Source organism: Mauremys mutica, chromosome 2 (assembly GCF_020497125.1).
Source record: "Mauremys mutica isolate MM-2020 ecotype Southern chromosome 2, ASM2049712v1, whole genome shotgun sequence".
In the NCBI taxonomy this organism is placed as follows: domain Eukaryota; kingdom Metazoa; phylum Chordata; order Testudines; family Geoemydidae; genus Mauremys; species Mauremys mutica.
Genome location: NC_059073.1, coordinates 228,617,452 through 228,642,902, shown reverse-complemented (window position 1 = coordinate 228,642,902; position 25,451 = coordinate 228,617,452).

Genomic DNA, 25,451 nt, shown 5'->3' with positions numbered 1-25,451 from the left:
TCCTTCTGCCTGCTCTTGAGGTACTGGTGGGCATTTTTGTATTTGCTATTAAGATTTTGGTCCTGCTGATGATGATTTTCGCCACTTTTTTTCATTATATTTTTTCCTGACCAACCTGTGCCACTTACTATAACCTTCAATGAAAACATCTCACTCATGATGATTGCTACCTACATTAAGACCTGCTCTACACATAGCTTTTGTATTGGTATAAGTATGGTGGTGAGAGGTGATTTTTTTTTATGGCTATAATTATATTAGTATAACCATTCATGTGGGCAGTTATATGGTATAACAGTGGCCTTATACCAGTATAGTTTATTTCCCGTCCCATATGGAATAAGCTATGCCAGTATAAGCACCCTTTGTACCGGTATAACTAACTGTGTCCACACTAGCAGGGTTGTACTGCTTTAACTGTACTAGTTAAAGTGGTAAAATGTTTATGTGTAGACAAGCTCTTATTTGCCAAAGCCTTCCTTAGACGCTTAGAAAACACAATGCTTCTGGCTACTCTGTTCATCACTATGTCCCTTCATCTTAGTCTGTACATAAACAATGAAGGGAATAGTATGCTGTGTATCGAATCTCTCTAGCTGCTGGAAGCACACATGAGATATATGCAGCAATATTTCCCACAGCAAGAGAGAACAGAAACAGTTCAAAGTTTTCTTAAAGTATTTTTGAATGAAACGGACCTCCAGGTATATATATTGTATGGTTTGAAAATCAATAGCCTGTGTCTTCAGCTGATTATCTTACATTCAGAACAAAAAAGCAGACATGACACTGATCAGAGAAGGGATTATGGTAGGGCAAGTTCCAAAAATAAAGCTCAGCTTTTTGGAGTCCTAAAGGACCACCTTCACAGCCATGACTTTTATACCCACACATTGTACTATTGCTATTTTATATACATGTGTACATAGTTTAAGTCACTGTGTATGCAGACTTCCCTTTTTACAAGGAACACATCTGCAGATGATACCCGCTGTTACAGATGAAGGAAACTGAGATGAAGAGTCCACTTTCACACAAAGTCATGGACAGAATGAAGACTAGAATAAATAAATCCCAATTTCCATTTCTGTGTTCTAACCACCTACCTATGCTCCCTCTACAAAAATCCACAGAATGTTAGAAAACAACCTGCAGATCCTGTTCAAGGTGTTTGAATTTGTTCAGGAACATTTAAATAAAATCTATCCTCAGTTTCTTCATAAATGCACCAGTATAATTTACATAGATAGACCTCAGGTAAGAGACTTTCTAAAATTCAAAATATTGACAGTAAAATATAAATCAGACAGGTTAAAGGATAGAGTTCAGACACATTTCTTTTCTTCATTTAATCAGAGCACTCCAGACTTATGCAGCAGTACTTATTGGGAGAGCCAATGCAACACAGCACAAGTGAAGATTACCGACAGCAACAGCTGCCACTGCAGCTTCAAAGTCAAGGGACAGTTTTAAATACATTTCTATTAATTGAATATAATAACTTCACTTAGGAGGATTTTATTTACACTTAATGTTAGAGTATCCTCACTACTCGCTCATGGATCCTGCGTGCCTGTGATCCTGGAATAGAAGGCAAGCGAAAGAGGAAGAAAATCGGAAAGTAGGAGAGAAGAGAAGAGATTTAAGGGATGCAAATAGTGAGCTAGAGGCAAGACAGGAAGAGTTTTTATGGCTTGAATACAAGATTTCTCACAGCATGATGCTGAGTATGGAAGGAGAGTATTTAGATATTCAGTGCTAACTCTTCCTCCTCAAAGATAATGCAACATCATAGGAGGCAGTAGGACTGTGCATACCCATGTTAGGAAGTTCAGGGTTCCCACGGCAACCATAAGTCAGCCTCCTTTGTGAAAATGTGGTATTCTATATGCTACGTGTATGACTCACTATATCTGTGCAATGTGCTGTTACAGTTGCTGTGGGAAATGAAGCTTTTAATTTCCTGACATTAGTGTATATTAATTCTGATTTGTAACACTGCATTAACATTTTTTCCATTTTTTTTCTCTTATTTTAAGAGGCAAGTTGAAAAGAAAAAAAGAAAGAAAATTCTTTTTCATTATGTTTTTTTTGGTGTGAAATGTGTTCCTTTGAATGTTGCCTCCCATTATATGGGATAAAATACATAAAAATAATTATTGAAGTTGCAATGTCAAGCATACCAAATTAGGAAATGCCAGATTTAGGGTTGCCCGCACAACCTTAATTCTTTCCTTTTATGTGTCTATCCTGTGCAATGAATGAGGCCAGGGTTATGTGGAAAAAAAGTATATGATCATGTCATTAAAGACTTTATCATAGTACATTTGCACAATGGGCATTAATCTAGGCACAGTCAGCTATAAGTCTGGCATTTTCTAACTTTTGAGTGCTTGACTCTGCAACCTAGATAACATCTTTTAACTTAGATTTTTTTAAATAGAATTTCCTAGTTTAAAAAAAAAAAGATAAAAAAATGTTATTATGTGAAACTCAAACAACTTTCTCCTCATGCACCATCAGGACAAATTGCTTCCACTTGAGCTACAGGACTAACTCCATAGGCTGGTAGAAAGAAAAGGCTATTATCTCAGAGGGGGATGGACTGCTGGGCTCAGGAAAGTTGTTTGTGTTGGGGAGGGGGGAGAATTCTCAGCTCTCTTGTGTGCTTACTTTCTCTTATGCTCCTCAAGAAATTGGGGGAGCTCCTGCCCATGCAGTGTCCCAGAAGGAGGCACAGGCTATATACTGATTGAGTCCTAGGGGGAAGTGCAGCTCCACTCTGTTTCCTCCACTGCAGCAACTCCAGCAGCTCCTAAGTGTTCCTAGGACAAGGTGTGCTGCTGCTTCTTTGGTGGCAGAGTGAGATCATCTTACAGTGCAGGGCTTTCTTAGTTATTATTTTGACAGACTGAGGAACATATGAGATGGGAAATAGCAATTTTTAACAGTTTGTAACTCAGCAAAAGCTGAACAGAATTTCATGGGACAAAGAAAAGACACTCCTCTGACATGAGGACTATTCCCTTGCGGAATATCAAAGGCCTGCTGTAAACAATGGAGATATGAAAACTTATTACAGGAAAGGTTGCAGGACTTTTATGGTGGAAAGTGTTAGGGAACATAAGTATAGGGGTTAATACCACCTTCCTTGTAAGGAGATTCTCTTAGCTATTCTGTTGGCACAGATTCTGGGGAGGCAGGAGGCTGCACACAGAACAGCATTCCTTGTTGTGGCTGCAGAAAGATGTATTGTGCACTTTCCCAGCACCTGCCTCCTGAAGTCAGCAGGTAAACAAGAGCCTGGGCATGCCCCCAAGCCAGCTAGCCAGAACTTGATGCAGTGGAGTGACACTAGCTATATTAGGCAGGTGACACGTCTACTGGTCGTTATTATTTGTCTTACCAGCACCTAGAAACCCTTGTCATGGACTAGGACTCATTGTGCTAGGAGCTGTACAAACACAGAGCAAAAGGATGGTCCCTCCCCCAGGGGGTTTACAATCTAGGAATAGATTGGATTAAAAATAAAGGTAATGTTTCAAATTTCTAAACCTAGTCAATAAAATCCTCATGTATTAGCAATATGAGAACATTTCCATTTAATATACTGATGTGTCTAGTTCTGTGCTTGATTTTTGTAAAGCTGTCTAACTACAAAACTATGCTTAGGATGTATTCAGCTCACAGTGCAAAAAAAAATCAGTTAAAATCACTTTTATAATCCAGTCACCCTTTGAAATGCATTTATCTAGAGGTAACCCTCAGGAAAAGTTCCTTCCCATTGCGAGGACAGAGACATGAAGTTTTGTGATAAAAGAAGTTCCATTTTGTTGTTTGTTAAATGTAGATCCATCTATTCCTGCTCCCCTCCATTGCCAAAGAATGGCCACTTGACTGGTGATTGCCAATTAGGGTAACCAGATGCCCCAATTTTATAGTGACAGTCCCGATATTTGGGGCTATTTTTAATATGGGCTCCTATTACCCCCTACCCCCATCCCGATTTTTCACACTTGCTGTCTGGTCACCCTATTGCCAATCAATGTTGATGACACATCACTAGAGGCGCTAGCTTATCCTTTCTCTTTGAGGAACAGGTTTACCCCAACCCCACACTTGTCTGGTAAACACATTTCAGTCATAATTTCAGCTTATACTCATAACTTTACATATAATGTTGCTACATACATTTTACCATGATAATATTGACCAGCAAGTTATTGGTTTTCAAATGATATCTCACAAGGCATATTTTATACAAAGATCATTACAATGATGTGTAGAATGTGAATATAGTGGTGCATTCAGTCACACAGTACTAGCTTCTTAATTAAAGTATAGTCAAGTACAAAGTACAAGGAGTCTTGCACTACCACTTAAAGTAACTAAAAGCCTTTTTGGCTTTACAGACAAAAAAAATCTTATTGAGAAGAAAACCTGACTTTTAAATTGTGGGAACATTTGTAATTACTATAAGAGTCTTTGCCAAACCTTAATTTTTAAAGGGCTGAGAGATGAGGCTCACACTACTGTTAGGAAATATTCTATGAATTAATGAGGTTAAATATTTCAGTAGCATCAGAGCAAGTGTCCTTGAGGTGAAATCCTTCCCAGTGCAGAAAGGCTGAAGTGAGTAGGTTTAAATGTCGTAGAAGGCCTTGTGCTAGGACGTGTATGCTGGATGATTTTTTTTTGATCGGACGCACCAATAACATCAAACAAGTCTTTCTTAAGGTAGGTGCATACTTACCACGCGGGTCGACGCGGTGAGTTCGACTTCTCGAAGTCTAATCAAGTCGCGTCTAATGAAGAACTATCGTGTCTAATCAAGACGCGATAGTTCAAACTCCCCACGCGCTCCGGTCGATTCCGGCACTCTACCACCGCGAACGGCGGTGGCGGAGTCGACCTTGGAGCCGTGGAGTTCGACCCCGCCGCGTCTGGACGGGTAAGTCAGTCGAACTAAGGTAGTTCGACTTCAGCTACGCTATTCGCGTAGCTGAAGTCGCGTACCTTAGTTCGACCCCCCCCGTAGTGTAGACCAGACCTTAGTTATTGTGGATGTTGGTGTTGAGAGACAATTTTCCAGAAAGTAGAGGCTTTTGTCTACTTGCAAACATATGCAAGGAATTGCTTGTCTAACTTTGTATATACTGTTAGGGTAATTGCATGTGCAGAGAGGCCATGTAAATGTACAAGTACCCACTAGTACACACTTCCATGTTTATTATGCATTTATTTATGATGGGTTGGACCCCCCTTCTGGGATGCCACCTGATGTACTGGGATTTCACTGAGCCTCTCCTTCTCGACCATCCTGGATTCCCTCTCCCTGATTTGCTGAATTAGGCTCTCCGGCCACTTCGAGCACATACACATAGGTAGGGCCACACTCCGCTGCAGAGACAGGCTGAAGTCAGCTCTGTGTGAGAGGACTCCCCAGGGACTCATGTGCACACCCCTTTTGGGTGATGAACCCAAAATAATACTGTCTTGTGCTGTATAGAAAAATCTGTACAACACAAGCTCATAAAAATCCACCCTCTTCCTCAGTGTGAAGAGAGATGTGCACAACTTCTTGCCCCTGCCCAGTTAGAAATTACATAAACTGGGTTATATTATAAACAAGAAATAAGTTTATTAACTACAAAATGTGGATTTTAAGTGGTTAAAAAGATAGCAAACAGAACAAAGCAGATTACTAAGCAAATAAAACCAAACTAAGTTTGTTTCACTAAAGAAATTGGTTACAAATAGTACTTTCTCACCCTAGATATTGTTGCTGGCAGATTACAGAAAGTCTTGAAAAGGCAGCTGCACTGGTCTCCAGCTTGAGACCTCAGGTATTAGTCAAAAGGTGGATGCCCTTCCAATCTGAGTTCAGCCCTTCTCCCCTCAGTTCAGTTCTTGCTTCTAGGTGTTTTTCAGTGTCTCTTTGGGTGGGGACGCAGAGGAGAGAACCTCGATGATGTCACTCCCCTTCCTTATATAGCTTTTGTGTATGGTGGGAACTCTTTGTCTCCCAGTGGAAGAACACTGGCATTCCAAGGGGTGGATCCACTACCAGCTGACTCAGGCCCATGTTTCTGCAGGGCTGTGGCAGCCATTACTCGTAGGCTGTCTGGAGGGTCCCCGGGAAGGCTAAGCTCTTTCACAGTACATTGTCTCTGCTAATGGCCCATTAGCCCTGTTTGGCTTTTCAATTGTTGTATCTGAAGTGCTAGTTGGGAGTGACACCCAAAGTAACATTTGAAATACAGATACACCTCTATCTCGATATAACACTGTCCTCGGGAGCCAAAAAAATCTTGCCACGTTATAGGTGAAACCACGTTATATCAAACTTGATTTGATCTGCCAGAGTGTGCAGCCCCACACCCCTGGAGGGCTGCTTTACCACGTTATATTCTAATTCATGTCATAGCGGGTGGCGTTATAACGGGGTAGAGGTGTACATGGGGGGAGGGATAGCTCAGTGGTTTGAGCATTGGCCTGCTAAACCCAGGGTTGTGAATTCAATCCTTGAGGGGGCCATTTAGGGAACTGGGGTAAAAATCTGTCTGGGGATTGGTCCTGCTTTGAGCAAGGGGTTAGACTAGATGACCTCCTGAGGTCCCTTCCAGCCTTGATATTTTATGGTCAATATTCCTAACTTCAGATACAGAAATGATGTCATATTCATATCATAAACATATTTTCATAAAGAATGTGGAGTGAAATGTCACAGTATTTATGAGAGAAAATGTCATGCAAATTCTGCATTCATTTGAAGTATCTAAGTGTGCAATTGCTTGCATTTTTGCACTTCATCCAAGGTCTCTGCCCACTGAAAATGGTCCTTTGTTGTTCTTCTGTCTCTGACAGGGCTCTTCTACAGACTGGCAAAATGTCCTGATGAATCAAGTGCTCTGAGTCTTGAGAATTATTTTTGATGTCTCTCTTGAAAACATAGCTGCAGCCTAGTCAGTAATGAGCTGATTAAGTTCCTTTGGAAGTGAATCTTTTTTATTGTCTATTTCTTTTCCTTGCTACAGCAAAATAATATAGAATGATAGAACAATATAGTTAAATATAAGATGGAACAGATTGTTTAGTATAAGTAGTTAACACATATGTCAAGGGACCATTCAAGGTGAAGTTAACGCCCCTCCAGTCATAGGGAGGAAAGGAAGGTTGGCAGGGGGAGAAGCAGCTGTGGGGAGGGTTTTAGTTTGTTATAGGTTGTTGTAATAAAAGCCTAAATCCAGTGTCTCTATTCAGTCCATGATTTTTAGTGTCTAGCAAAGTTAAGCTCCCAGGCTCATCTTTTGAAAGTGGTCAGGTTTCCTTTGAGGGTGAGGACTGATAGGTCACATATAGAGTGATCACTTTGTGAAAAGTGTTTACCACTGGAGATATGGTGTTTTAGTCTCTTATCCTTTTCCTGCATGAGTTCATTCAAGAACATATTGCAGGGGTAGGCAACCTATGGCACGGGTGCCGAAGGTGGCACGTGAGCTGATTTTCAGTGGCACTCACAGTGGGTCCTGGCCACTGGTCTGGGGGGCTCTGCATTTTATTTAATTTTAAATGAAGCTTCTTAAACATTTTTAAAACCTTATTTACTTTACATACAACAATAGTTTAGTTATATATTATAGACTTATAGAAAGAGACCGTCTAAAAACGTTAAAATGTATTACTGGCACGCAAAACCTTAAATTAGAGTGAATGAATGAAGACTCAGCACACCACTTCTGAAAGGTTGCCGACCCCTGATGTATTGATTGTCTGGTTTCATCCACATAATTGCTATTGGGGCATTTAGTGTACTGGATTGTGTATACCACATGTTGTGATAAGCATGTGTAGGACCCATGGATCTTGAAAGGTGTGTTGTGTTGATCATTGTAGCAGTGAAGTGATGTCTGCAGACGTTCTGACAGCGTCTGGTTCTGCTTTGAGTTGGTATGGCCAAGTTGGTGGGGAGCTTGCTTCTGATGATGAGCTTGGAGAGGCTGGGGGACTGTTTGAAGGCCAGAAGAGAGGGTTCAGGAAAAAATTATTTCAGGATGGGATCCCCATTGAACATGGGTTATAGTTGTTTGACGATACCCATATGAGTTCCAGGAGTGGTAGGTGACCACTAGGGGTGTGTGGTCAGAGAGGGTTTTATTTCTGTATTGAACCATGTTTTCTTGGGGTATTTGGGTGGCTACTTAATGGGCCACTTCACTTTGAATTATGTTAACTACTTATGCTAAACAATCTGTTCCATCTTGTATTTAGCGGTGACACTCTTAGGCCAGGTCCATAGGCGCTGACTTACATGGGGCTCTGGGGCTTTAGCCCCATGAATAAATCCCAAGCAGGGGCTCTGCCCCACCAATCTCCCCTGCTTGGAGCGCGCCGCCGCCGCCAGGGCTGGAGAGCTTCCCCCTTCCCCTCCCCGCCCGGCCCCAGAGAGCTTAACTGCTTGAACGCAGGCAGCTGCGTCTGTGTGTCTCGACTGTACCATCTCCGGGGGAGAGGGAGGGGGGCCCGCCGTGCTGGTGGCAGCCCTCTCCTCTACCCCACCCCGGAGGCTGGAGGCTTAAATGCAGGCATGTCTCTCTCCCTTGCCTTGCCTGTTGCCTCTGCTGCTGCCGGCTGCTGTTGCTTGCTGGAGCACTGGCCGGAGTGGCCGGGGGAGGGGAGGGGGCTGTGCCATGCTTGGCAGCCCTCCCCTCCCCCTACCTGCAGGAGATGCAAAGGGCACTTCCGGCCAGGACTCGGAGACTGACCTCACCCACCTGAGCAGGTCCTGGGCTTCCGTGAGTGTTTGACCCTATGATTCCCCCCCAGCCCCCACTCCTGCCCAACGCTGGGGAAGGGGCAGCCCCATGCCATCCCCTCCCACCGTCCCCCCCCCACTGAAGCTACGGTGAGGGGCTGCAGGCTGCAGCAGGGGTCAGGGAGGCAGGAAGCCATATGTGAAGGCAGTGCCCCTCCCCTCCAGCATCCACCCACCAAAGGGCAGATGGGGGAGGGGGATTCATAGACCTACCTGAGCAGCTGGGGCTTGGGTGAATTTTATGACACCCTGCTCCCCTGCCCCATAGCCATCACCATGCAGACCCCACTTCTGCCCCATGCTGGGCAAGGGGCAGCCCCATCCACAGTGAAGTTATGGTGAGGGGCAGCATGGAAGGCCACCTGTGATGGCAACCCCCCCACCCCAGTACCCATCATAGGGGAGGGGAGTGAGCTTTCTGGACCTGAGGGGCCCTAGGAGCATGTGCAGTGACTGGTGCAGAGTGAGTGTGCTGTGGGGGCAGGGGGACAGAGGAGGGATCCCTCCCCTGGAGCTTGCTGCTGCCAGTGGTGGTGATGGGGAGTCCTCTCTGGCCCTAGCCCTGGGGCAGCCTGTCTGCACCCCAAGTTCCTCATCCTCAGCCCTGCCTCATCCCAAAGCCTGCACCCCCAGCACCAAGCACGCTCCTGCACTGTGAACCCCTCATCCCCAGCCCCACCCCAGAACCCTCACCTGAGGGGAAAAACGTGCAACTTAAATTTGGTGGTCAGTTTGGAGTATCATTATATTTAGCACAATATTTGATTATTTTACACCCTTCAAAGTATGTAACTGGTCATATACAGGTGTTTTCTCTGAATACTGTCTGTGTGCCTCAGTTTCCCCAATGCATTTCTTAAGGCTCTAGATGGTGGGATAAGGGGGTGTGATTGTTGTAAAGCCCTAGAGGGCCAGTGTGATGCCGTCTGCACAGATAGTTGCCTGGAGGCAGGGTTGCAGCCATTGATGGCCTGGGCCACCCCCCTGCAAGGTGCCAACTGAAGGTGTTGGAGAACAAAGAGATCAGGTGGCCTCCTAATGCCTGGAAAAGAGACAAAGGCCAGAGGAGGGAGTGTCAGTGCCTGTGCAGACTTCCGGGAAGCGCATGGTATGGAAGGGGATGCTGGGATGCTTTGGAACAACTCCATACAAAGCCAGTCAGGACTCTGGGGGAGCCTCCTGTCTGAGCATACTGTCTCCAGGGCAAGAAGCTTACACCTTCCTGGGTCTGACCTTGGAGCATTCAGCATGCCCTTCCACACCATGCACTTTCCGCAGCGAGTGTGCCCAGGCAGGTCCTGGGGCAACCAGAGGTCCCTGCACCCCAACTCCGCAGTCAGATGTGACTCTCAGCCAGACAGTAAAACAGAAGGTTTATTAGATGACAGGGATACAGTCTAAAACAGAGCTTGTAAATACAGAAAACAGGACCCCTCAGTCAGGTCCATCTTGGGGGGTGGGGAGCCCAGACCCAAGTTCTGGGCCTCTCCCGATTTCCCCAGCCAGCTCCAAACTAACACTCCCTCATCTGGCCTTTGTGTCTCTTCCGGACAAGGAGGCCACCTGATCTCTTTGTCCCCAACACCGTCAGTTGGCACTTTGCAGGGGAAACTGAGGCACCCACAGAGTATTCAGAGAAAACATTAAGAACATTCCCACTTTGTCACAACAGGTGCAACAACATTTAATACCGTATATTGAAGCAGGCAAGTGCTGCTTCTGACTTTCCACTTTTAATTGACCCTTGTAATCTTGTGGTGCTGACGCATTGTAGCTTCATTTTATATCAGCTTACAGGGTGAGAAGGGGGGGGGGGGGACACCACCATTTTGGGCCCCACCAAAAATTATACGAACCTGCCGCCTATGGCCAGGTCTACACTACAGACCTTTATCAGTATAACTACATTGCTCAGGGGTGTGAAAAATCCACATCCCTGAGTGATGAAGTTATACTGTAGATAAGCTTCTCCCGTTAACATAGTTACCTCCTCTCATGGAGGTGGATTAACTACACCAATGTCTTCACTAAAGCACTAGAGTGGGGCAGATGCCCCGGGGCAACTGTGCTGTTGTAGTGCTGTATGTGAAGACAAGCCATGAGTAAATTTCTCAGACATGAAGAAGAGCTCTGTATAAGCTCAAAATCTTGTCTTCCACACCAATGGTAGTTGGCTCAATAAAAGATATTAGCTCACTACCTCATCTCTCTAATATTCTGGGACTGACATGGCTACAACAACACTACAGGAATAATATACATAATCTCATGATTCTCACTTTAGTAGCATACAAAAATTGTCTTTAGGTATTATAAAAATCAGTGATGAAAGAAAGCTTAAACATTCAGAATTACTTTCTTATGGCCAATTTGAATTCTTTCATTTGAATTTGAGCATATACTCCTCTTTTCATCACCTCAATTTTTTGTTTTTTCCTGTAGATCAGTCAGGATATGAATTTCTCCATGTAGTTCCATTTCATCTTATCCTTGCTTCTAGCATTTGTATATACACTCATAAGGAACTCACTCCTGTCTCCCCTTATTTTTGTTGTTTTGTCTTTAAAAATTGTTATCCCTTCTCTATTGTTCTGCATACGCTAGTATAGTCTTCCTCTCCTTTACTTCCCAGTTTAATGCTCTCTAAAGAAAGCGGCTACTTTTGAACCCAGAAGACTGGTTTGCAATCTGCTCAAATGATGTCTCCTGCCTCCAGCTCCCCAAACAGTTTCCACTTCACAAAAAGAAGGGTGAATGTGCTGTAAAGCCCACCCTTCCTTTATGCACCAACACTTTGTCTCTAGGATCTTTCAGCTCCTTTCTCTTCCCATTCATGGTGCTATAATCCACTTCTAGAGATCTTGCTATGCCTCCTCTTCTCCCTGAAATCTGATATAATCTTCTCTGTTGCTTCTCTACTTCTCTGTTTTTATTCCTGATACGGGCAGCTGGCAACACACTGAGCCTGAGTCTCTTCTCCCTTACACTGCTTTCACGTAGGTGTAGAACTATTGACTTCAGTGGACATACTCCCAATTGATACCAGCATAAGTGCAATCAGAAGAAGCATTCTGTCCAGTGTTCATCATCAGGATTTCGTCCAGCTTGATTGCTCTAGAGAGGCAGCACACCATCCTAGTTTCTTTGTGCAAACTATAGATTACATTCTTTCTTCTTTACTACTAAAGCTAATAGGGAGGCATTGCAGTCTAGTGGATCTGGCCTGGGACTGGAAGTTAGGAGTCCTGGGTTCTGCTCCTGACCTGCTGTGTGGCCTTGAGTAAGTTGCTTCATCTCTCTGCGCCACTCTTGTTCACCTATAGTGCCAGTTATTTGAGTTAGTACAAGTGTTTGTACAATTTCTAGAACAAAGGAACCCAATCTAAGGGCCTCTAGGTGTTCTGGTAATACAAATGATCAAAAGTTATCATTCATTATTCATAGTATCACTTAGCACACCCAGAAGGAAATATCTTCACTTTTTAATTTCTGCTCAAAGTCTTCTGCTATCCCTTCTTCTGGCCTTGTTGAAGGATCATGCTAATATCTGCTGTTTGGTCCATTTTCTTTCCTGTCTTTGATCCTTCTTAGCTTGGCTTCAGTACCTTCCAGAGCAGAACAACAGTTGCTGCTGTGCACTATGGATGTAAAATGTTAACCAGTTAACCAATAAGCATCAGTCTTATTCGTAAGGTATTCTGGTTAACATTTAAACCTCGCTGAGGGACAGTGCTGCCAGCCCCATGCCATGGGTCCTGGCTGCTGCCCCATGCCACAGGTCCTGGCTGTCGCCCTGCTCCTAGGGTCCTGGCTGCTGGCCTTGCACCGGGGGGGGCGGTGTCCTGTGCAGGGCGGGAGCAGATCCCTGGGCATGCGGCAGCAGCCGGGATCCTGGGGACAGGGCCAGCAGCAAGCGGAGTCTCCAGGCGCGTGGGTGGCAGCAGAGCCCTGGATGTGGGGCCAGCAGCTAACAGATTCTCCAGGCGTGGCAGCCAGGACCCCAGGCGTGGGGCTGGCAGCATAGTCCCTGACATGGGGACAGCAGCTGGGATCCCGGATGCAGGGCGGCAGCAGAGCCACGGGTGTGCAGGGCAGCAGCTGGGATCCCAGGTGCAGGGCAGCAACAGAGCCAGGGCGTGCAGGGCAGCAGCTGGGATCCTGGGTGCAGAGCAGCAGCTGGGATCCTGGGTGCAGGGCAGCAGCTGGGATCCCGGGTGCAGGGCAGCAACAGAGCCAGGGCGTGCAGGGCAGCAACTGGGATCCTGGGTGCAGGGCAGCAGCAGAGCCACGAGCGTGCAGGGCAGCAGCTGGAATCCCGGGTGCAGGGCGGCAGCAGAGCCCTGGGCTTGCAAGGCAGCAGCTGGGATCCCGGGTGCAGGGCAGCAGCAGAGCCCTGGGCTTGCAGGGCGGCAGCTGGGATCCTGGGTGCAGGGCAGCAGCTGGGATCCTGGGTACAGGGCAGCAGCTGGGATCCCGGGTGCAGGGCGGCAGCAGAGCCACGAGTTTGCAGGGCGGCAGCTGGGATCCCGGGTGCAGGGCAGCAGCAGAGCCACAGGCATACAGGGCAGCAGCTGGGATCCCGGGTGCAGGGCGGCAGCAGAGCCCTGGGCTTGCAGGGCGGCAGCTGGGATCCTGGGTGCAGGGCAGCAGCTGGGATCCTGGGTGCAGGGCAGCAGTTGGGATCCCGGGTGCAGGGCGGCAGCAGAGCCACGAGCATGCAGGGCGGCAGCTGGGATCCCGGGTGCAGGGCGGCAGCAGAGCCACAGGCATGCAGAGCAGCAGCTGGGATCCTGGGCGCGCGGGCGGCAGCTGGGATCCTGGGCACGCGGGCGGCAGCAGAGTCTAACAGTTAAACGTTTAACTGGTACAATTTTAACCATTTAAACGTTTACTTTTTTCAAACACTATTTATATCCCTACTGTGCACATAAGCTTCCTCTCAGCTTTTTCCTTTCTCTCCCCTTTCCTGTGGGTGTGCTCCTCCATTTATTACCCATCATCGTCATCATCCTTTTAATCTATCACTCAAGGGATGAATCATACTCTCTCCTTCCCCTCCCATCCTAGCCATTGGCAGAATAGCTATGGTTCTGCCTATTCCCCACCCCTCCATCCCAGTTCTGGGGCATTGTGCACCTCTGAGGAGCATCTCAGTAGCAGCCCTATAGTCCAGTTCTGCTTAGCCCTTACATGGGCCACAGGAGGGAGGTGGGGGCTCCATTGCCTCCCTCTCTGCACAGCGTGCAAGGACCAGGCAGGATCTAGCCCCAAATGACTTACCTAAGGTCATAAGCAAGTTGGTAGCAAGTCCAGAAATAGAAACTGGGGTCAAATTCTTGTGTCATTACATTGGTGTAAAACCAGAGTAATTCCTGTGGCTGATCAAAATGAGAATTTGACCACAGGAATTGTAACTCCTAATACCCAGCTCCAGGCTTTTGCTTTGCTCCTGGAAGCATATTCTACATTTTTTGTAGATGCCATTCTACTTTTGTCATCTTTAATTTACCTTCATTCCCTTCCATAGCACTCCTTTCTTATTTAAACCAGACAGCTTGCTAGTGGGCCACATTAGGGAAAAACAGGTTTACATAGATTTTTGACAAAAAAAATTAAGCAGTTCTGTTGTTTTCTCCTAGGTACTTTGGCATCCCAATCCTCCTTTGTCTTCAAGACCCATCCCCATAACTCTTCTTCACACACATTTGGCCCTTTCAAGTCAAAAACCATTCACAAGCTCCTTATCTTAAAAGTTCAAATCACAGCCATAGTCTTACTCCCCTCCCAGTACCCCAAGTGTAACATACTTGAACAAGCAGTGTTTTATTGAAAAAGAAATACTCAGCAAATAACCACAAATCCAGCCTCTCTCCAGTCATGAAGACAACTCTCAAAATATCAAACGAGTAATTATTGAAAAGACCACCAGTAGACTCATTTAACCCTGGGAAGTGCTTCCTCTCAGTCCTCTAACGGCATCTGTGGTGTTCTCTCTTTTGGAGTTTCAGATTACTGTATTCCTCAAAATAGAATTATAGAAGGAATTTGTAACCAGAGTACCTTCCAGACTAGTAAAACTGGTCTTGAATTAAAAGGGCACTTTAGATTTATTTTTAAACAATAAATGTTGAAATCCTCAACAGGATATGGACAGCAGGGTTGCAATTGTTTCTAGGATGATCAAATTCTTCTTGCTGTCGCTAACACTATCAAAATCATTATTTAACATTTATAACTTATAGACTACCAATGACAGGTTGATGCTATACAGATGGGTGACCGGAATCATATACATTCTTCATCCCTATGTTCAAGAAAGATGAATTCAGACTGGAAAAGGTGCAGGAGGAGTGGAGGACTCATCTTATGAGAGGAGGCTAAAAGAGATTGGCTTTGTTAGCCTAGCAAAATGAAGGTTGAGAGGAGATATAATTACTGTGGATAAATATATCAGGGGGAGAACAGCTATTTAAACTAAAGGACAATGTTGGTCCAAGAATGAATGGATATAAACTGGCCATGAATAAATGTATGCAGGAAGTTAGAAAAAAGTTTCTAAGCATGAGAGGAGTGAGGTGCTGGAACAGCTTCCCAATAGCAGTAGTGGGAGCAAACAACTTAACCAGTGATAAATTTATGAACAAGCTTATGTGCCTGGATCACCTGTTACAGCAGGAGAGTAGACACTGTATATGTCTACACAGCAAAGAAAAACTCACAGCTGGCCCATGCCAGCTGACTCGGGCTCGTGGGGCTTAGGCTATGGGGCTGTTTCATTGCTGTGGAGACTTCTGGACTCAGGCTGCAGCCTGAGCTCTAGGACCCTTCCACCCTGCAGGGTTCTAGATCCCAGGCTCCAGCCCAAACCTGGAAGTCTACATAGCAATGAAACAGCCTTGCAGCCTGAGCCCCAGGAGCCTGAGTCAGCTGGCATGAGCTAGCCATGGGTTTTTCTTTGCTGTGTAGACATACCTTCTGTGACCCAGGAGGGCCCTTCCAGTTCTGTGTTCTTGTGAAAACAAGGGGCCAGATTTTTTAGGGCAGTGCAGCTGTTTTATGTCAAAATAGTGACAGAATAATTTACCCTAGTGACAAAATAACTGGTCCAGGGAGGAACACTTTAGTTTAAGGGTGATCCTCTCATGACATAGAGCTAATGTAAGAACACTTACCCCTTTCCCTTACCTTGCTGCTGGTATATCAAGGAAATGGTTATGTGGTGGGAGGAGATGAGAGCCCTGCACCACGTCAATCCTCAGCTTTTGTTCTAGTACTTGGGACTGTTGCAGCTGGTATAAATTAGCTTGGTGCTCTCACTTGTTTAAGGGGACTGGCTCTACACAGATGCAGCACTAGAAATGGGGGAGTACAAAACAGGACTTAAGGTCTCATGCATAGACAGTCCTCACCTGCACCCTTTACTACCCCCATACCCTAGAATCTGGCCTACGTTCCCTGCCCTGATGAGTTTATAACAATCTGAAGGGAAAATGTATAAAGGCTGAAAAGGTTATGATGAAATGCAAGGCAGTGTTTGAAAGGTGAAGTTTAGCATTCATCAAGCGATTCTGCAACTTGTGTTTGGACTAATGGAGATTTTACACTGTCTGGTTGGTTAGCACTTCTCTGAGAGGACAACTTGGATTTTTATGGAGAAGTGTGTTTTAAGGAAGGACTTATTTAGGCAGCATTGACTTTCATGGGAATTTGCCTTGTAGCGGGGTGGTCACCTGCTCCTGCCCGAAAGGACTTAAAACGGCCATTCAAGAGGACTGTGGCAGGGAAAAGCTGGGCTGATTGGGGGAAAACAGCCTCAGCTGTGGCCGCCCCCCAAACAGACCCAGCTGGCTCTACAAAGGCCAGGGAAGCCAGGATCAAATACTCTCTCTCTGCCTTTAGAGGGAGAAGGGCCTGGCTGCTAGGGAGCGTACCTGGGTACCTAAGGTGGAGCAGGGCTGGGGGAAGGCAAGAGGAGCTAGGGAGCTCCGGCCTGGAAACCCCCAGGCTGCAGGCCTAGGGTAAGGCCAATTGGGTACTGGGGTTGCAAAGGGGCAGCCCACGGATAGGCAGAGGCAGCAGGTCCACACCCCTTTGCCTGTGATGAGTGGCTGATACACTGCAGTCTGTCCCAGTGAATGGGGGCTAAGTGATGACTGGCAATAGCTAAGACTGAGGCGAAGTGGGTGGGGGTTCCCCTGGGAGGAGAAGACCCAGAACTGTGGGGTTACTGCCAGGAGGCAGCACCCCAGATAATGGGGCACTGGGTCCTGGGAAGAACACGGGGGCCAGAGTGAGGTAAGGTAGATCACCGGCGCCTGCAGAGGGCACTCTGGAGCTGGGACGAGCTAATTTCCGGAGACGACCAGCAGTAGGCACCTCAGGGGTGAGTCCACACCCTTATATGCCTGAATAAGGACAAGATAAAAACGGAGTTAGGAACTCGATTTGGTCCTTTATGGTCAACACTAATACAGTGAATGCATCCAGAGAGAGATCTAAGCATTGCATTCACATCTAGCAGCAGTGCTCTTGACACAACAAAAGAGAAAAGAACAAAAGACAGCCTTGGCATAACTCTCAACAAAAGGCGGGGGGAACCACCGAAATGAACTAGTTTTTCTAAACACAGTAAGCAGCAGGAAATTATGGCTAGCATGGATATAAACAAGGAACAGATTTAATAGTACAAAATATTCTAACCATGAAATCTCGCTCCAAACTATCACATGCTTTGTCAGCAAGGAAAAATAAGAGAAGAGTCGTGTCTGGTTGCTGTTGCGGGCAAATTTATGAGTTTAAAGAGACATTAGTGCAATGGGAACTAATGTCTCTGATACATTATAAAGACTGTTTGGGTAAGATCTCAAATCTTTCTTTTTTTTAGCAATTGTAGAGGGGAAAAATGTAAAATTTTCATTCACTGGAGAGCAGTTCCTGGCAGCTGAATGGGATGGATGTGCTTTGGCTGAGCCCTAGGATGTGCTTTGATGTATTTATTCTTTTTACATATGGGTTTTTATTTGTGTTGTGTTTGCCAGTCATGAGTCAGAACACAGCTTAAATGGGTGGAGAGATGGATGATTGACACAACTGAGTTGTTTTTTTTTAAGTCATTGCATTGACCTTCTGGAGCCTTGCTTTGAATACTAGATTGGAGGAGATAACTAAAAGCCAGGACAAGTTGCATTCAGCTCTTGCCTTAATTTAACATTAAAAGTGTTTAGGTTTCCATAGTTAGAGCCCCTATGTCTTCTGCAAATGCAAAACACATGTTGGGGAGGGTGTGTCCAGGACAAATGTGAGTGAGTGGAATTGTCACCTGGCACACGTGGTCGCCCCACCACATACTGAGTTCTTCTAAGGGTCTCACCAATGGTGTGTGCTAGCTTGCAGATTGCATTGCCATAACATAAGATACTTCTAAGGCTTTTTGAGATAAGCTAATGTGAGTTTGTCCAGCTGGGTCAGGGGTAGGGTGATCAGACATCCCGATATTAGGGGCTTTGTCTTGTATACACAACTGTACCTCCTCCACCCCCCACTCTTCCCCCTGAAAAAAAAGTGTCCCGATTTTTCACACTTGCTATCTGGTCACCTTAACCTGGGAGCACATTCCCAGATGCAGCATAAACTTACCCAGAAAGGCTCATAGACCTAGCAGTAGCAGCACGAGACAGACCCATAGATACAACTCAAGTGACTTTTAAGCTTAGTTTAATTGTCACTTAATTAGAAAGCCAAAATATTCCTTTCCCCCCCCAAACACTTATGGCTCCCCCATGAACCTTTTGTGGCTCCCTAACAGAGCCATGGCTCACAGTTTGGGAATCCCTGCACTAGAGTTTCTCTGATCCTCAGAACAAGAAATGAGCACTGACAGCTGGATGAGGGAGTATGACACTGTTTATATTTTCTTCTTTGGGGATTTTGAGCTGACTACACATGTTTAATGAAAATCTCTGCTGCCACTTTAAAAAGCATAAAAGCCAACCAATATTGGCTTTCCATCAGTGCTAAATTGTTGGATGGGATTTTCAAAAGAACCTAAGAAAGTTAGGTGGCACCCAACTTCTATAGATACTTTGGAAAATCCCACCCAATATTCTATACTGAAATCTAACCTACAAATAAAGAACAACCCCTAGAAGGGGTTGGACTTTTAATAAAGATTGAATAAATACATGTTGGTAACCTACAGGAGACTCTATTGTGGGTTGCTTAAGATACAACTGAGGCCTCTACTTGATATTGGGTGAAAAATACATAAAGACGGTGGTGACTTTGGGGGGAGGATTGGAAGGAAAGATTGACTGAAGTGATGGTGTCTACATGGCTGAGTTGCTTCCAGACTTAACTCCATCCATTCCCTGCTCCACTGTTGTCCTGTCAATAGCAGTCCCCCAGGGCACGTGGGCCTTCTGACTCCCGTTCCACTGATCATGAGCTAGTCAGTCAGGTTTTTTTGGGTGGGGAAAGGGACAACTGATACCATATTTATAAGAAGGGAGGGGGCGAGAGGGAGCTAAAGAGCACAACAGCAGCTTAGGGCAACTCCAATCCCTCCTGTAAACCATAAGATGGCTCCTCCTTGCAACTCCTGGTTTGGTGGAGGTCTAAAGAACTGTCCTCCTTCATGGCTGGGAGGTGGGATGAATAACCCTCGGAATCTGCCTCCCCAGGCCTGAGAGGTGAGTGAAAAACTTCCACACCTGCAGGAGGAGCAGAGGTGTCCTGTGGGGCTGAGGCAAATGTGGCTGGAGCACAACATTAATTGGTTTGGGACTGGGTGTGCACAGTGTTAGTGTGGGCTAGGCACACAAAAGTAACTGTTGTAAAGATGATAGGACCAGAATTAGTTGATATGGGGCTGGGAGGAGTGTAACTAGTTGAAGTTGGGGTGTTAGGCATGCATAATGATTTGATGTGGAACTTGTAGGGCACGGAATTAATGAATTGTTTAGGGAGAAACTGAATTCCTTTGTACCACCAAGCAGTACTTTATATGCCAATTTGTGTAATTTTATGCAAACTAAAAATCTTTTTTTGTCACATGACATTGGCAGGTATTGAACAGAAATGTGACCTTGCAATCACTGGGCCCACTTCTATCCTCAGTTAATTATTTGTAACCCAGATCACTTAATAGAAATTGTAAAAGAGGATAGAATTTAGCCCATTAATTTTAATCTTTGCAGTTATGTTGAATACAGTCATTGACAATACTTTAAAAATATACTTTGGTTGTATTAATCCAATGCTTTTTATAAACTACAGAAACCCTGTGAAAAAACATAGGGCCTTACCATTCTCTCATTTACACCAGCATAACTTCACTGACTTCAGTAAAAGTAAAATAATATATATTTTATATAACTTATACCAGTGTAAGTAAGGGGAGCATAAGGTCACTAATTTCCCACACAGAAGGCTGGGGCAGTCTTGTTCAGTGGAATATACCTCTACCCCACTATAACACGGTGGTGGGGAGCCAAAAATCCCTACCGTGTTATAGCTGAAACCCCATTGTATCGGGGTAGGGGCGGCAGGGCTCCAGCGGTGATTTAAAGAGCTCTGGGCTCCAGCTGTTGCAGGGAGGCCCAGGCCCTTTAAATCACCGGTGGAGCCCCACTGCCGCAGCCCCAGGATAGGGGCACCAAGGTGGGAGACCGTGGGTCTAGTCCCCCTACTCCAGTCACTTTCATTATTTAGCCACAGTGCATCAGCTTCAACAAAAGACAGTGAAGGAGCCCCACATCAGAATATCCATAAATCAGTGGTTACAGCACTCTTCTGATAGATGGGAGACCCACCCATGTTCAAAGCCTTTCTCCCACTTTGACAGAGTTGGGGCAATTGAACCGGGGTCTCCCACATCCCAGCAAGTGCTCTACTGGCTGAAAAGTTATAAGGTGGAGACTTGAATGGGACTTGATCTGGCAAGTGACCTCTGAGCATGCCTACCAGTTCGGGCCCCACTCACAATTTAGGCGAATGAATGCCTATCTTCCCTTCAATCATTAATTGCTCTGGGACTTAGGCATCCAAATACCTAGATGAAGATAGCAGTGTGCATGCCTAGAGGCAGAAACATAGGTGCGTAGAGAACTTTTACCCTGAAAACTTAGGCACCAAGTGAATTTAGGCACCTACTGGGTTGGGCAAAAGTGTGGATTGCAGTGGAGCCAAAACAGGGACTTAAGCACCTAAACTTGAGAGTTAGATGCCTAAGTACCGTCATAGACCTGGGCCTTAGCCTATATTGCTTCCATTGAACTCTTTTAGAATGGCTGAAGAAATGACACGTTCACAGCTAAATCTGAACTGAGTGTCAGACCTCTTCAAAGCTGTTCTGTGCAGAATCATGTTAGCATCAAAGAATTCTGCAAATGTAGGAAGAGCCTTTTCGATTCAGTTTAGAAACCTGCCAGGCACAATTGAAAAAAGAATGTAATGCTTAAATGATAAACTAAAATGTAAAGATAAACCATATAAAAATGGGAAGAAAAATGTCTCTATTTTTCTCATGTCAAAACTGGCTCCACTGTCTTTTGCAACATCTATATCACACTTCACTGCAAGAAAGAGCACATTCAGTAGCGGACGGGGAAATGGTAGCAGCAAATCTAGGTCCTGCTACTGTCTCTGTCACAAGTTTTGTCAGGGACACGTCTAGGATCTATCTTCTGGGGAAGCATATGGTGTGTAAAGGACTTGGCAACTGAAGGATGACACCACTCAAATCCTTCCTCGCTTACTACAGGGATTTTAAAGAATCTTTGTCAGTGCTGACACCCCTCAGTTTTGACCCTTTCTAAAAATTACATATTTTTTTAAAAGCACTGACAGCACCAAATCTATTCACTCCTCCAAACTGACAACTGCGACAGTATTAAAATCCCAGATTTTCATCACCCAGGCTCTGAAGGGAGGAGAACTGTTGTCAATCTCATTCCGTTACTAGGTCAGACAAATGGAACCTAACGTGCTCCCACAGGGAGAGTGGAGGGAAAGCACAATGTGCAGGAGCTCACATCATGTGAACATCTGTGCCACATACAATTGTGTCAAATAAACACCTATAGGCTGAACAAACTGAGCATGCAAACTCTGGTTTTGGTGGTAACACTGCACAGGAACTGCAGTTTTAATGTCACAGTAGCTTTCTTTGGAAGGGGCTTGTTTTCTTTTGTTTTCTTTTGTTCTCTTCCCTCTGCCCCCGCTACTAGGAAAATGTTGTAAATTTTTTTTAAAAGTGTGATTTCTAGGGAAAGTGATATTTTGAATGTGTCACTTATCCTTCTAGTTTCAATGGTTTTCAATCTTTTTTCATTTGTGGACCTCTAAAAAATTTCAAATGGAGGTGCGGACTCCTTTGGACAGTCAATCTGTGGTCTGCGGACGCCTACCATAGAAGTCTTAGACTGAAAACTAACTGAACAGCATTCAACTATAAATGATGAACATGCTCAGCACAGCATTTGACACAGCGTGACACATTTGGTGCTAAACTGTGGGCTTCTATGGTAACAACACTTCTGAGTTTTGATCTGTAGATGGGGGTATTCACATACTTTTGATTGATCAGAAAAATGGAATGCCTTCTCTGGGATCTGAAACTTTATTTTCAGAGTTACTGTTTGCAGACCTCTTAGACATAGTCTGTGCACCCCGAGGGGTTTGCAGAGCAGAGGTTAAAAACCACTCATCTTCTTTAAGGCATTAAAAAGGATATTAGAGGGTGCAATTTAGAGCTGTTTTATCAGTATACTGAACCTCCAGAATCAGAGTCTCAACACGGATAACTGAATATATTGTAAACAAGAGAAACATGCTCTGTCTGTGTTGCATATTGACAAGTAACCCTGTTACAGGACACGTGGAATGGGAAGTGAACTGTCTGTATGGAGAGATCAGCTGCCCTTTCCCCTACCCCGGTGAGCATACCTTTATTTGATAAAAGCATTTGGGTCTGATTCTTACAGTTGGGGGCAGACCAATAAGAGATGAAAATGAGTATCTCATCTAATTACTTTCACCCACAACATTCAGATCATCAGCAAGTACATTTTTGTAGAATACTGCAACACTGGCACATTGAAGGAAATAGAAAATGCTGTGTAGAAGAAGAATCAGATCATGCAGGATTATAGGAGGAACCATAGACATTGGAATGTTTTGTTGCAGAGTGGACATTTGGCAAATGTTTTCCTACAGCTGTTTAACACGGAATGGAAAATATGGGTTGTTACGTAAGCAGTCAATAGTTTTGAGACTATTGACTGTTAGCCTAAAAACCAGTCAATAGTCACTCTATTGCACAATCTACTTTGTCATGTGGCCCCGCTTAAAACAACTGAATTTCAAGTGTGTGTTTAAAATGAAGACTCAATATGGTACATAAGAAAGGTTAATATTTGTTTTGCTTGGTTTGTTGGCCCCTATTTAGAAGTTTTAACCAAACCTGCCGTTCTACCCTGTACACTTCACACTGGTCAATTTGCAGACAAAATGCTTTGTTGAGGGTGAAAGTGTTTCAGTGGAGTCCAGCTAACACTCTCCTCCCCCCCGCAAGAAAAAAATTACATGGGCTTCACAAAACTTCTGTACCTCTGGGGGGAAAAATCCAAATGTTAAAAGGTCTGTAAATGAGAGATCTAGCTAGTTTATATATTGTTCAGTAAGGAGCAGCTTCAGCTGCCCTGAGCTCGCAGGTGTACTGGACTTTACAGGACATACCATATTCAGCTGAATTATGGTTCCTGTTCTTCTAGGTCAGGCTGTGTTTGGAGAGGAGATGGGGAAAGGCTCCCTTCTAAAATGCTCTTTAGCATGGGAGAAAGGGCCCTAGGCTCAGAGCCATGAGCCCCTGCGTTGCAGTCTCACAGGTAGATGCAGACTATAAGATGAGAAAAGAAAATATCTCACCAACATGTGTTCTAGTGACAACTGTTTATATTTTTGTGCACTTTACAACCTTTATTGTTGAGCAAGGTCTCATATCCCTAACCTAGAAAGCAATCACATATCATCCTTCCCGTTTTACAAATAAATTAACTGAGAGGGTACACAAGGTCATTCTTGTCAGAACTGGGAATAGAACCCAGCTATCTAATATAGCTGACTCGTGTCTCATCCACACTGCCTTTTGGAATTAATAATATGCCAACTCTGTGTACTTGGGTATGCTGTTTCTAACTACTACTGTAACCACTCGAAAGCCAGAAATAAAACCTAGAAATCTTGGTTCCCAACTTTCTACTGCTGTCTAGCAAGTAGCTGTGTAATCTACTTGCAAAGTGTGTGTCATATCCCCTTTCAGGGTGAGGAGGTTACCTACTGTAGTTGTATTTTCTAGCAATCTGAAGGTCCAGGGATCAAACCCTGCTAATAGGAGGGTTTTATCCACATTGAAAACTTTAATTACAGAGTTTTATATCTAGAAAAATTTAGGCACATAAAATTCAACATAGATCAGCGGTTCTAAAACTTTTTTACTGGTGACCCCTTTCACATAGCAAGCCTCTGAGTGCGATCCCCACCCTTATAAATTAAAACCATTTTTAAAATATATTTAACACCAGTATAAATGCTGGAGGCAAAGCGGGGTTTGGGTGGAGGTTGACAGCTTGCGACCCCCCCATGTAATAACCTCATGACCCCCGAGGGGTCCCGACCCCCAGTTTGAGAACCCTCAACATAGATGAAAGACTCTGCCTTTCTTAATTATTAAATGAACTGCTTATAAAACTGTTGAAAAAGCAATTCAACCACTGCATAATGAGAAATCACACCCTCTATTATTCTATAGATTCAACTCCTCTTTTGGAACTGTTTAAAATAAACTGGTTTAATATATACTTGTGAGGCTACTAGTTTAGATTCATGCAATATGTCTTTGGATCTGGAGACACATACTTTCACAATTATTAATAATTCACTTCACTGGCCTTCTACAGCCCAATGGTATTATCTAGATTCTAGAACACTGGTTTACAGTTGAAAATTTCCCTGATTTTGGAGACATGAAATAGACTGTACTAAAGCCTTTAACTTTGAGTTCCTTTGAAGCTACATAAAAATTAGTTGGATCTGAAGTGTGAAATTTGGGTCTGAATCCAAACTACCTGAAAGGTCAGACTGTTATTTGGAGCTGGACTCACATCTTTCTAAGATGAAATTTGGATCCAGATCCAAACCCAGGCTTAGAGCTACAAGCCACCCTCTCAGACAAAAATACCATTTTGGGATGAGACAAGGAATTTTGTTAATTTGGATTTGGATCCATCTCTAATAGCTAGCATCAGGAGTAAAAGTGAAATACTAAATGTTCTTAAATGATTTGCACCAAACTGAAAAACAAAACAGAAAAATCCCAGCCTCATCATATACAGTAGAACCTCAGAGTTATGAACACCAGAGTTACGAACTAACCGGTCAACCACACACCTCATTTGGAACCAGAAGTATGCAGTCAGGGAACAATGGAGACCAAATAAATAAATAAATAAATAAAGGGAGGGGGAATAAGCAAATACAGTACAGTACTGTGTTGAACTTAAACTACTAAAAAAATAAAGGGAAAGTTTAAAAAAAAAAGATTTGACAAGGTAAGGAAAGTGTTTCGGTGCTTGTTTCA